The following is a 12955-nucleotide window of genomic DNA, read 5'->3' as shown; positions in this document are numbered from 1 at the left end:
TGGTTCTGCAAACAGCCAAGGAGTTTGGCTGCAGGACCATAGAAATATCAGGTAGATGCTAAGAAAGTAAAGGAAACCAGTGGGTCCTGTGTCAAGCTGCACAAAGGGTGGTTTATCAACATGTGGTAAATGTCAGTGTTGATGTTTGATGTTGAAAAATCACCTATTTGCAACTTTGTTTCTCAGATACTTTGTTAAGATTGCTATTGACAGAAAGCAGTAAGGCACCTGTTGGTTTCACAGCTCTGCATTTGCTGTGGTTTTCCCCATACAAGATAGTCAGGATGAGGCATAAGTAACCTTGTAGGCTTCATAAAGATATGAGACACCTCTATGGTTAATTTATAACTGTTCATTGAGAACCATGCACAAAAATACTAAAGGTCTGGGATTCAAGGCTTCATGACAGGGAATCTAATAGATGGGAATGGGGAAAAAATAAGTCTGGTAGTTTATAATCCCATCCCACCATGGGATATCTTTTTTCTTCATGTCCTAGCCACTGTCAGAGAGAGCTCATGTGTGATTTTACTGAGAGCTGTGTTGCTCTGGCACATGGTGAATTTTCATCTTTGTTTCCTTTCCACTTCTTTTCATTTCTGATGTCGCAGACACCATTCATCTAAAACCCACTGAATACAGTACACCCACTGTTCTTCTTCCTACCAATACTCCCAGTTCTGGTTCTAACTCAGTCCAGGACACTGAATATGTGTAATATCATCTGAAACAAAGGAAGCTCACTGACTGCCTCCAAACTCAAGAGTGACCCTGGTCCAAGTTTCAAATAATTATTAAGGAAGTGGTCTAGAAGTACTTTTTCCTAATCATACAAGCAATTGTAATTACAACCTGCAGTGGCTTTCTTAGTCAGATGCTGTGTTTGTATGATGAGGCTTAACTGAAGATTCCTCTCACCATTAAAAACACAGAAAATATGCAGAGGTTCCTCAAGGCTTCACTGAAGTATTGTATATGAATTAGATATGGGTCAGACAGAGTGAAGACAAAACCAGTTGCACCTAAGAGCCTGTAACTCAAATATTGCCATTCAGAATTAAGTTGGAAACTAGTTGCAGTCCATAGGAACAAGCCATTTAGTGATTCTGGATTTGGACACGCCCAGGAGGTAACTGGCTTGGTTCTCTGGGAGTAAATATAATGAAAGAAAGAAAATTAAAGACAAACTTAGACTGCAAAATGGATGGCCATTTATCCCCAAACCAACGGTGTACTTAAAATTATTTCCAAAATGGAATGAGAGGAAAAAGTGAGATTAAACTCTCTGCACTGCGCAGTATTGACTTTTTTGTGTGTGTGCTATGAACCTTTATGAAAGCAACATCTGCTCCCATTTGTATGTTAATTTTTTTTGGCATTTAAAATTTGGCTTTTTAAAATCATCCTCTTTTCCCTTAGAGTGAGAATCTGAGATATAAAGCAGGTGCTCTACAGAACTATGAGAGCATCTGAGTTAAATTAGAAATAAAATTATCTCAAAGGAATAACTTCAGTCATCATAGAAAGTCAGTGTCAAATGCCAAGCTAGGGCATGCTAATAAAATTTGAACCCATATTGCCAGATTAAATATCTTTGTGTTCATTTTGTTTGTATTTTATTTTTGAGATTAGACTGTCTTTTCTCTTTATCATGTTCTAAATTCCCTCCCAAGGCAGCCATTTCAGAGGCAGAGAAAAGATCTGATTCCTCCATCCACACTGCTGATACCCCCAGCACCTCAGACACCTATCTGGAATCTTTAAATAGAAAATATATTAGATTTTATCTCTTCATGTTTTTAGCTTTGTTAAAAGGAAATTATCTGCAATGCCTTTACATGACTTGTGTACCTGAGTTCATAAAATCATAAGATCACAGAAAAAACATTGCATTCAAGGGGACCCCAGGGGTCCAGCCTCACCCAGCTGAGCTTTGGGTATCTCCAAAGGCAGAGATTCCTCAGTTTCTGTGCAAGCGTGCTATGACCACCAATACAGTCTATACAATTTTCCCCTATCTAATCAGACTTTGCCATGTTCCAGTGTGTGCCCATTGCCTCTTTCTCTATTACTTTGCACCTCTGGAAGGAGTCTGTCTCTATCTTCTCCACACCCTCCCATTAGGTGGCTGTGGATGGTAATAAGATCTCCCCTTCTCCAGACTGAACAAATCCAACTCTTGGCCTCTCCTTGCACATCATGGTTTCCAGACCATTAAAATTCTTGTGGACCTTGGGGAGCTCAGAACTGGACACTGACCCCAGTGGCAATCACAGGGCTGCTTTTGTCTTCTGTGTTAGATGTTCTGTGGCATGATCCATGTTGGCCTGACTTACCCTCTTGTCTGGATAATGTTTGTATTTGTTAGTTAATACTGATGTTTTGAGCACTTGTTTGAGAGCTCATAAAACTTCATTCTGCATTTTAATTAGAGGACAAACAGTTAAATCCATAGCTCAGGTGTTTCTAGTAATGTCCTGTATAATTTTCCCTGGAATCCTCATCAGTTCTGTGCTCAACACACCTGTGCACTGAGTACCTGTCTCATAGCCCATCTGTGGGGAACCCCAAAGGTCACCATGGCAGAAAAATGTCCAGAAGTCTGTTGCTGTTTTTTCCAGCTGTTCCTTAAACAGAAAACACTGTCAGTTCAGAAAAAGGAAAATATGGATTAATGCCTTGATATCTTCAAGCATCTGCAGGAGCTAACAAAACAGAGCAAACCAACCTGTTGACTAGTCCTAACAAAAATATAGATTAAATGTGTTTATATCCTGTGACAGTGAGATCAGTTAGGTATATCTGGGTTGCCCTGTGGTTTAAGACAGTCAGTGCTTTTAAAGTTTATATGTCTTTTTCATTCCCACTTTTGTTGTTGCGGGTTTTTTTGTGGGAGGTGGGATTTTTGTTTTCTTGTTGGTTTTTTTTGGGGTTTTTTTTTTTAAGTTATGTTTTGCTTTGTTTGCTTGTTTGCTTTTTATATTTACACACTTAGGCCAGTTAGAAAATTGAGTGTACATCATTCAATGACATCACTGGGTCAGTAGGCCAGAATAGCCTTGCCTTTTAGTCTCAACCACCTTGATTTAAGCCTAAAACTCATAAAAAGCCTTGAAAAGATACTATTATATGTTCTTTCCAGTGTTTACTACAAAAAAAGTAGGAAGGTCCTGCCTGTTTGATTTGATTCCTACAGGGATCTCCAAAATGATTACTCGTAGAGTTGGAATACACAAGCAGCAGCAATTCTACAACTGTACTTATTCAGTTAGTATGTGTCTATTACTTCTACAATGGTAGTAACACATTATTCTGTTATGAATTGTAATGACTTTCTGAATTCTCTTTTCCGTGGATTATTTTTTCAATTTAATGCACTTTTCCTTTCTTTCACAAAAATAAACCACATTAAATAGGCTTGAAGAAAAGTGAGCAAATATAAATACAACCCAAAATATACCAGAACTGTAATGAGTGCTAAGTAACATCCTGGAGCTGGAGAGGAGTAAATAGAGGCACCCTTCATTCACACAGACATCTGCTCAACCTGGGGCTAGGGTTGATATGATGGCAATGAAACATAATTCACATCCCAAAAAAATATCTTCTGGTGTTTACGGATAAATCAACCTCTGATCAAACTCCCTTACTTAAGAATAAAAATGCATTACAACCAGCATGGGACAAAACCTAACTTTGTGAAGCTTAAGGAGCTAAGAATCATTTTAGTCTGAATTTCCTCCTTTTTCCGAATATGAATCTAAAGATAATTGGGTTAAACCCTTAAAAAACGTCAGTCATCAGCTGGAAGTACAGTTGTTCTATGACATTTTCATTCACACTGATGAAAACCAAGTTCATCCAGTTTCAGAATATCTGTGGTTTTTTAACAGATTCCAAACTTCAGCAGAGTAAGGAAGATCTTGAGAGAACAAGGGTGTTTATGGAGTGAAAGACTGACTGTTGTGCAGAGGGGAGAGGTTCTTCTCCTGTGTGTGACAGAATTAGGCCCAAAGTATCAAGTTACCAACTCACTTAAACCTTTCAGAAATATATTCTTTAGATGTGTTTTCCCTTCCCTTCCCTTCCCTTCCCTTCCCTTCCCTTCCCTTCCCTTCCCTTCCCTTCCCTTCCCTTCCCTTCCCTTCCCTTCCCTTCCCTTCCCTTCCCTTCCCTTCCCTTCCCTTCCCTTCCCTTCCCTTCCCTTCCCTTCCCTTCCCTTCCCTTCCCTTCCCTTCCCTTCCCTTCCCTTCCCTTCCCTTCCCTTCCCTTCCCTTCCCTTCCCTTCCCTTCCCTTCCCTTCCCTTCCCTTTTCCCCATCTTTGGTATTAGCCATCTTGATCTTTGCCAGCCCGATAGACTCTTGGCTATTCTCTGCTAAATTTCAGGAAAACTAACAAAGTCCCATAGCAATATTTGACTCTTACCATTTCACTTTGGTCTCAATGGCTACTTCTAATCAACTTTACCTTCAACATTTCACATTTATTCAATCCACGAGAGCTTTATAATATATTCATGATATAATGAAATTCAGTAACCAGAAAAGGAGAGGTGCAGAGTTTGACATAACTTTAATAAATGCCACAGTCAACTGGTGTCGATCATAAAAAATTGTGTCAATTGTGTGGAGGTGCGTGTGGGTGATACGCTAGTGGGGAATAGAATTATAGTGCAAATCTTATGTAGATAGATGCAGATTCAGCTACTCAACCCTGACCTCCTCTCACATCTTTGGATTATCCTTCCAAGACTTTCACCTTGCTTCCAGGACACTACAGTATTTTAATAGGAGAAAAATACAAGAATATATGGAAATAGAGGCCATAGAACAGGCAGGATTTTTTAGTGTTTAGGCTTTTACTGGGAAAAGGTATCAGAAAAAGTACTCGTGCTTTCAGAATTTCTACAGAACAGGATTATTTTTTGTTATTACCTCTTCAGGTAATTAGTGATTTTCTGTCATAATAATTTTGATGATGTGGAAGGTGCTGAAGTAGCAAAATTAAAAGGTAAACATTTTTGTTTCATTCAATATTGATTTTTTGGGTTTTTGTTTTGAGTTTGTTTCTTCTGGGTTGGACATTAATCTGGGTGTTAAAGCTTGATGGTGACACCCCTTTGTGCTGTCTCCCCCATGTGCTGAGCTCTCCGCTCCACCTGCCTCTCTTCCAGGGCTGGTGGCTCCTAACAGAATAGCCCGTGGAGCCATATGCCATTACAACCCCCTCAGGCTATTGGGGTCTCCTTGCAGCCCCAGCCCTGATACCCAGGCAGGGCAGAGGGACATGGAGGGCTGTGGCTGGGCTTGGACATGGCTGTGGAGCACGGCCTGGCCTACGAGTGCCCTCTGGAGCCCTAAAGTCCCCTCCATGTACTGCAGTCCTCACACGACTGAATTTTTTCATGTCATGGATTTCTTATTATAATAGCATATTGTAAGAAATACAGCCTGGATGGGGAGTTCTTCTCAACAGAGGTTTGAGGCAAGCCTCAAGGTGAGAAATCTACAATGGCTTTTCCTGGAAGGATTATAGTTTTTAAAATTGTGTATTCTCCAAATAAACTATTCTTGAATGCCTCACTTTCATAAAATGGAAAAGCTCAGAAATCTGTCTTGAGTCCAGGAAAAAAAATTGATTCTGGGATGCACAGTGGAATTGCAGTTGTTACAGCCTTATTGGCTGGTATGGTGGTAAAAGACTACAGACACCTTAGAAGGAATTATCTATTACCCATTCTGTACAATACTTTTCTCTTTTGGCTCATTATTAGGGGTTTCCATAGGATCATGTTCATTAATAACTTCATATTTGCAATTAACTTTCCTGTTCTCTTCATTTTGTACCTCACTTTTATTTGGGGTAGAGATTGGCACTGTGCTGTATTTAGCTGAAGGAAAGAGAATTTGTTGATTGTTCTTTGATTGTTCCTGCTATTAATTAAGGGACTTAATTTTCTTAACTTTTAAACTTCAAATGTCTCTATCCTGTGTGACCTAACTTGAAATGAGATAGTTCTGAGTTAGTCAAAACCCTTCAAAGTTTCACATTTAATAACCAAGCTCTTCAGGATTATGAGATTTTAATCTGCCTGGGATACCAAACCACTCCCAGGAAATAAAAAAGGAAAGATAGCAACAAGTGAAAGCAGCCCCAGTTTCGTAAGCTGCTCCTCGCTGTCAGACTTTAAGTGTTTGCTTTCATATCGATGTTTTGCCATTTATAAATGGGACTGTGTAGGTAGAATATATAGCTCAGATTCTTTGTATAATTAAATGGCAGTAGGAATATTTGGATAGTTTCACAAGTGTTTATATAAAGTTAGCTCTCCAATTCCCTACGTAAGCATTTCTGATTCCCAGAAAGCCAGCATATCTGTTTCTCCCATCCCCCAAACGCACATAAATCTTGGGTGGTTTGTGTGTGACTGTGCATGAAACCATCCAGCTTTGCTGCACTTGTCATCATCCAAAGCTGAAGTGCACCCTTATCCCTGAAAGCATCTTAAAATGCACAGTTTTATGAAATCCAGTAGAAGCAGCTCACTTTGGCTTCTCTTTTCTGCAACAGAATGTTTTGGGTAAGGACCATGACTGCGCATCTCTTCATACATTGATCTAACCTCTGTTTGTCTACACGGGTTTCAGCTACTTCTTTTAGTGATGTCATGGTGATGGTGTTTTGCACATTCACATTTCTCCAAACTTCCATCTTCAGGGATCATCTTCCTTTTTGCATCCAAGAAAAATTTTGTAGTCACATAGAAAAAAAACCCAAAACAACCAACCAAATAAAACCAATTTCTGAATTCAGTCTGCATGGTAGGAAATGAGAAGACAATGACAAGAAACCTTCTTAAAAGCAAACAATCTAGAATTCTCTGCAAACTCCTAAGCCAGTTCTGCACTGCAGTTGAATAAAGACGTAGAGACAAAGTTTGAAATAAGTTTCTAAGAACACAGATGCTGATTTTGTTTCCTTCTGCTATATGCAATTTTTTCTGTATGATAACATAACAAATATTGCATAAAATCACATAATTGTGTAGAACATCGTCCTCAAAGTTTTTTTATTGACTTCTCATTTGTCATTTTTGAGAACATGTTAAAGTTTATCATTCCTAATTAATATTTTACTGTGAAATGTTGAAGTGTTGAGTTTCCAGGAAATTTCCTGTGAAACATGTCTTATTTTCAAATTTAAAGAAAACCAATCCAGCAAGCCCAAATTCCCCTCCTGTTTTCTATTGCCTATGTTAAGTAAAAATGAACCCCATCAGATCTTCCAAAATGAAAATTACCATGGAAGATTATGCTCTGAATTCTAATTGCCAAAGATAGTTCTCAACAGTTTGTAAGCCATCTCTCTTCAGAAAAATCAACATTTTTCAAGCTGATGTAAACAGACACATCAGAGAAAATATGGTTTATCTCTTTAGTTTCATTTAGAATGAATTTACTGAGTCTGATACTTTTTGATTAAACTGATATAGTTTGAAGCTATTAGAACTAACCGTGTATTCTAAACACATTAAAAATTACACTTTTGGCTCTATCCTTTATCTTTCTCCAGAGACAACAGACTATATCAAGCCTAATGCTTTGTTGTTTTTTTTTTCTTAGAGAAACTGCATGCAACACAACAGAGGCTGCCTTATATTTAAGTCTGTCTTAGAACTGGTCAAGGTTTAAGATCTCTGTGCAAAAGCCAATATTCATTATAATTTAATGCTTCCTAAGACAACTACTGAGTTACTACAGGGGGCCTGAACTCTCAGAGGAATGCATTCAGCATTTGTTGCACTCAAAACTGCGGTCAGTATATAGTGGGTAACCATATTTCAGTTGGAAATGCACGGTTCAGTCATACTCCACACCATACTATCGTTGTTCACCTCTACACTAAATGCCTGTGGCATGCCACAGTTATGTTTGGCTGGTGATACAGGTAATAATCAGGGCAGGTTCAAACTCTCACCATGCTTTGCTTTATGTCTTTATTAGGCCCCACAATGCCTAATCTAAGGATTAAAATGCATTTTGTAAAAACAGAGTTAACACAAACAGACAAAATCTTATATTCCTTATTGCTTGTTGATTGTAAATTTGGATTCAAAACCAATGCAATAAGTCCTGGGCGACTCTTTTCAGGAGATTGCAGGGTTGCCTTAGCTGCTTTTGCATCAGTCCTTTGCTGCTCCTAAAAAAAAAAAATAATTAAAAAAAAGTGTTGTCCAGAAATATCTAATGAGCGTGAAACTGCTGAAGTATGTCATGAACATAATACTGCAGACCCCAGGCTGATGTGCTTTATCTAGACTATTGGGGTGCTTCAGGGCTAATGAAAAACATCCATTAATTGTGAGATTTGCTTTATGGCTATGTGCTCTAAAAGTAGCAACTTATTTCATTTTAATTTACTTCTGCTGTTTGATCTGTTAAGACTCACATTTTCCAACTTTCATCTGCTGCCCTGAGGGATATAAGTGCATTTTAAACCAAAATGATGTCGGGAATTTTTTTTAATGCAAACCACAAGGCCAGGTTTCAATTAAAAAATGTGAAGCAGCTTGAGACTAAGAATAAAATCAAAGGCACTGGTAGCACTGGCTGTCACCTGTCAGCCCAGCAAGAATGCTGCCTATTATGATCTTGGTCCATCTTTCTGATGGGGTTGTGTGGTGAGGCTTGGCAGCAGGGGTAACCCCTGTGAGAGGATAGCAGGGCTGCCCTGTGACAGACCTGACACCAGCCAAAGCTGGGCCCATCCGTGACATTGGTGGTACCTCTGTGATAACCTGTGCATTTAAGAAAGGGCAAAAAATGCCTCATGGCATGTGTGAGAGAGGAAGGAGAAAACGTGAGATGAACCAAGTCTGCAGGCACCAAGGTCAATGAAGAAGGAGGGACAGGAGCTGCTCCAGGCAGAGCAGAGATTCCCCTGCAGCTCCTGGAGAAGACCATGGTGAGTCAGGCTGTCCCCCTGAAGCCCATGGAGGTTCACAGTGCAGCAGATATCCACACTGTAGTTTGTGGAGGAATCTCATGCCGGAGCAGGTGGATGTGCTCTGAAGGAGCCTGCAGCCTGTGGAAAGCTGAAAAAGGATCTGGCTGTGGGCAGGACCTGTGGCCGTGGAGAGGAGCCCATGCAGGAGCATATTTTCTGTCAGAACTTTGATCCACACTAGAGCAATCTGCTCTAGACTATATCCTGTGAGAGGACCTTGTGCTGGCACAGGGGAACAGTGTCTAGAAAAAGGAGCAGCAGAGATGAAGGGTTATAAGCTGACCACAGCCACCATGCCCAATCCCCTGAAATCCTCAGGGGAGGAGGCAGAAGAGTCAGGAGTAGAGTCAAGCCTGAGAAGAAAGCGGGGGGGATGGACGGTGGTTTGGGGTTTGCTTTTAGTTCTCACTATCCTACTCTGTTAATACTTGGCAATAACTTAAATTGATTTTCCCCAAGTCAAATATGTTTTGCTGTGGAGGAGGGGCAGATGGGTAGATGTCTAGCAGCCATCCAAGGTCAACCTACCACAGTCTTCCATTTCCTGTTTATTAGGAGTGACAAGAATGAATCTTACTGAAATGCTGGGTATGTGGTTGGTATTGTCTCTGTGACTGTAGCCCTGCGTGGTGGAACGTACCTTCTTTCTATTTTCCATTGATGTTGATTTTCTTGAGCTAGGGTCTTTCCTTGCACACATGATGTAAGGCATCATGTAAGGCTGAGTCACCTGTGAAGAGGGGCTTGCTAGTGTTTGAAGTTTTTTATGATTTCCTGTGCTATATAGCCACTCTCAGCTGGGTTATATCACCCATTGCTAATTTTATTTCCATGAGGAATACAGCTAGAAAGACCTTAGTCACCAGCAGGAAGGGAGCAATTGACTATAGGACATAGGATAGCCTTGCAATCTTCAGTTTCAAGATTGTGTCCTGTTATTTTAAAAATATGTTTACTCCCATCATGGATTTTACCCAACCACTGATACAGCAAGGTACAAATCCTTTTGTCTATGATACAATTGCAAAGAATTTGTGCCATAACCCTTCAGCTCATTCTGGTTCTGAATTTTCTCATTTTCCCTCCTTTGTAGAGGGTTTCTATTTATTTTTCTCACTTCTTCACAGATTTTGTAACTTGTGTCAGATATGGTTCTGTAGCTCAAATTCTAAACTTCCATGCATACGATATGTAAATCTTGCAGTTCTTAGCATGAAGTCCAGAAGTTTGTACTCTACAGAGAGTGGCCATCAGCAAGGGTTCTTTTAGTAGCAATGTTCACAAAGCATCTTCTTAGGGAATTTGTCTAAATTCATTTAATTAATGACAGAGATCTCCTAAGACTGAAAAGACTGTAACATTTGAATGAACCCACCTTGCTCATTGTGGTTACGTTGACCACTAAGAAGGAACACTCAGCCTTCCAGATATCTTTTTTGCCTTTAGCTGTTGTTGTTTGTTTATTTTTGCAAAGTGTTTTAAAGCCAACGTGACTATGACCTAAAGTGACACTCTACCCATCTGTATGTTGCACCATTTTTTCCCAAACACTAGCAGGTACTGTTTGAACTGCTCTCTGTCTCCATTCTGAGAGCTCTAAATGAGACAGTGTTTTTGCTAAAGTATTGAACAGAGTGTTTACATTACAGGAGGTTGCTGAGAAATCAATCTGTATGCTGTCTGATGTTTTTGCTAGCTCTCACTTATCAGTTGACGCTTCCAATTCTCCTCTAGTGTCAGTAAATGACACTGTGTAGCATCCTTAACAAGTGATCTATACCTTCATCTCAAGATAGTGGAATTTATTACTTTTAATTAGTTTAACTGCTCACTCAAAAAGCTTCTTTCTTTCCAAGATTTTTTTCTTTCCAGCAAAACAAAAAATGAAATAGGAGAACCAACTTTGCATTTTAATTATGTCAATAACATGCAATTTTCTGGTCTTTTCTCTTTCCCTGAAGTTTAATTAATTTTGAGCAAGTAATAAATTGTTATGGCTTTCAGTTCAGTTCCTAGATTCAAAATGAATACACTTCATTTGATGAAATTAGATTTGAGATCTGTTATCATCTCCATGAGCTCCAGTTCCTGGCTAGAAATCAAAATGCAAAGATTTTCCAAGGAAGCTCAATATTTAGTGTTAATGGTGATTACCATGGCCTGTGATATAGGGGCAATTGGACATATTTTACTCATACTGTATCTTTTCAATCCAGTCACTGCCAAGATATTGTCCTGAGTACTACTCTGGTATATTCTTGCAGAAAATAGTCCTATTCTTCTTGCAGTTGTGTCTGAGATAAATCTGAGAGAATCCATCCCAAATAAGCTTTTGTTCTTCAAAACAGCTAAATGGACTAAATTCTGGTGACCAGTCCAGAAGATCCGAAGTAGGGCATGTTTTTCCATGTCATCCAGAGATGAAACACAAATGCCAATGTCAACTGGATGTTTATTATTTCTAGCTTGAAAGACACCCTTCTAAGTAGTTCCCAGGTGCAAAAGACATTGAGGTTTTTTTCTCTACCAAGGAATAGACAAGAAAGCATAGGAGAAGTGAGAGGATATTTCCCAGAGTGTCCCATAATTTGATGGGTGTCTTAGGATGATATTTCAAAGGGCCATTCTGTCCACCTTTTCTTTTTCAAAAGCCACTTTGGCTAGGGTTGCCAGCCACAAGCTGGAAGAACATCAAGGGTCCAAACTATTTTTTTTTTATTATTGCAGCAAAAAAAAAATTTGCAGGACAAGTTTATATGAAGTAACACGTTAACCTTTTTCTGTAGCGAAACCCTCTCTCCACCATTCCTTCCTCCTTCATTCCATCCATAATTATATAATGATACCAGGTTCAGTAGATTGTTTCAGACAAACAGAAATCTGTTCAGTTCCTCAAAGCTTCAAGAAAAAAAAGATTGGAAGATAAAGTTACATTGTTAGGGATGCAAGACTATCATCTTCCATTAGATGCTAGTTCACTTAAGAGAAGCCAAACCTGTGAGTAAAAGTACCTAGCATTTCTGTAGTAAACACATAACAAAATATACACCTTAGGGAAAAAAGAAATAACCATGCATTATTCAGTGCAGATGCCTTTGCACTAAGATTCTGAGGTTTGGTTTTAACTTTGTCAGTTGCAAGAACAGTGTCTGATAATGGTTATTAACTCAAGATATTTTTTTTAAGATTTACAGACATAGGCTTCTCCTGCCATTCACTATTCCTAGCAAGAGGTATTCAGAAAGTATTAAAGAAAATTAGTACCAAGTACTATTATTTTTAATAGGCACGAACTCACAGAACTCTGATCCCTGACTGGGAAAGTCTGCAGCTATATTTCTAATAAGCCAAGAGATCATTTTATATGCTGAGAGCCAAGAAAGATCTTGTTACATCTAGAAAGAAGAGTCATTAAATTGGAGGTGTGAATCTTGGAATGTCAATGTATTCTTTTTCTGAAAATTTTCATCCTCTTGGTAAACTTTATCAAAAGAATGGATTAATGTTGACTTATCTTGTGTGCTGGGGTAAAAAAAAAAAAAGTCATTGTTCCAAATAAGCAGAGTAGCAATTCTAATAGTGTGAAATATTATTTTGACCTTTTCAATATTCATAATTTTTATCAGTGGTCATAAGTATTCTGCTAAAAATTCTTACTGTAACCAGTGCAATGAGCCCTGCTATACTGTATCAGGTTTTTATTTGTGGGAAAATATAAGGTATGTTATGAATACTACAATACTGAGCTATAAAGGCATAAGGCCAGATTTCAGCTGTCACTCACTCGCAGCTTCTGCTGCTTTAAGTCTTTGCCCAGGAGCTTGCAGAGCTCACTGAGTTTTAAAATAGACTTGAAGTGGAAGTGGGATATCGGTCTAGCCTGCAACAAATTCTGGGATGACAAATCATGGTTAAAGGGACAGGCTGCTAGTGGGGACAATCAGCCT

The sequence above is a fragment of the Gallinula chloropus genome, assembly GCF_964237585.1.
Source record: "Gallinula chloropus genome assembly, chromosome: 6".
Taxonomy (NCBI): Eukaryota; Metazoa; Chordata; class Aves; order Gruiformes; family Rallidae; genus Gallinula; species Gallinula chloropus.
The sequence above is the reverse complement of the archived record's forward strand: the minus strand, read 5'-3'. Positions refer to the sequence as shown.